Genomic DNA, 913 nt, shown 5'->3' on the forward strand with positions numbered 1-913 from the left:
GAGGGCGAGGGAAGGGGTGGGAGCGAGGGATGGGGAAGGAGCTACGGTGAAGGAGTGATGGAGTGAGCGACAGGGAGGGAGGGAGAGAGCAACAGGGAGGGAGCGACAGGGAGGGAGGGAGGGAGAGAGAGCGACAGGGACTGAGAGAGAGAGAGAGTGACAGGGGCAGGGCCGGGGAGCAGGGGGTCGCGGCCCAGGGAGCCAGATACAGGGCTGGGGGCCGGGGGGACAGGGAGCCAGGGGTTTACAGAGATAAGTGAGGGACTTGAAGGGAGACAGGAGGACAAGGAGGAGGGGGCAGAGAGAGAGAGAGAAAGTGGGTCAGAGATAGAGAGGTGGAGACAAGGAAATAGAGGCAGAGTGAGAGGTGAGAGTGAGGGAGGAGGAGAGAGACAAAGGGTACAAAGGGGGATGGGGAGAGAGATAGGGGGAGGGGGACGGAGAGAGGGAAAGACTGTGATAGGGGATGAGGGAGAGGTGGGGTCAGAGGGAAAAATACAGAGTGGGAGATGGGGTTCACACAGGCAGAGGGTGAGAGAAGCGGGTGCGGACATTCGAAGAGGAGGGAGAGAGAGACAGGACGCAGGGAGAGAGGGAGGGAGTGGTTTGGAGAGGGTAGGTGGAAAGAGAGAAGGAAGGGAATGGACAGAGGGATGGGGAGCAGGGGGGTACTGAGAAATGTGGGTCAGAGAGGGAGAGAGCGAGCGAGGAGGGACAGGAGAGAGAGAAAGGGACGGAGATATCCCAGAGGTGAACGCAAGGACAGAGTGACTTAAACCCAACTCCTGAGCTCAGTCCCGAAATCCTCCCATTCCCTTGGGGCCGAGTCTGTCTCTCTCCAGTTTAGCTTAACACAAAGACAAACCACAATATAGTTTGCTGTGCTGCTTGGCACTTTTTAATGAACGTTAAT

Source organism: Rhincodon typus, unplaced genomic scaffold, assembly GCF_021869965.1.
Source record: "Rhincodon typus isolate 14 unplaced genomic scaffold, sRhiTyp1.1 hic_rhity00000063, whole genome shotgun sequence".
NCBI classification, from domain to species: Eukaryota; Metazoa; Chordata; class Chondrichthyes; order Orectolobiformes; family Rhincodontidae; genus Rhincodon; species Rhincodon typus.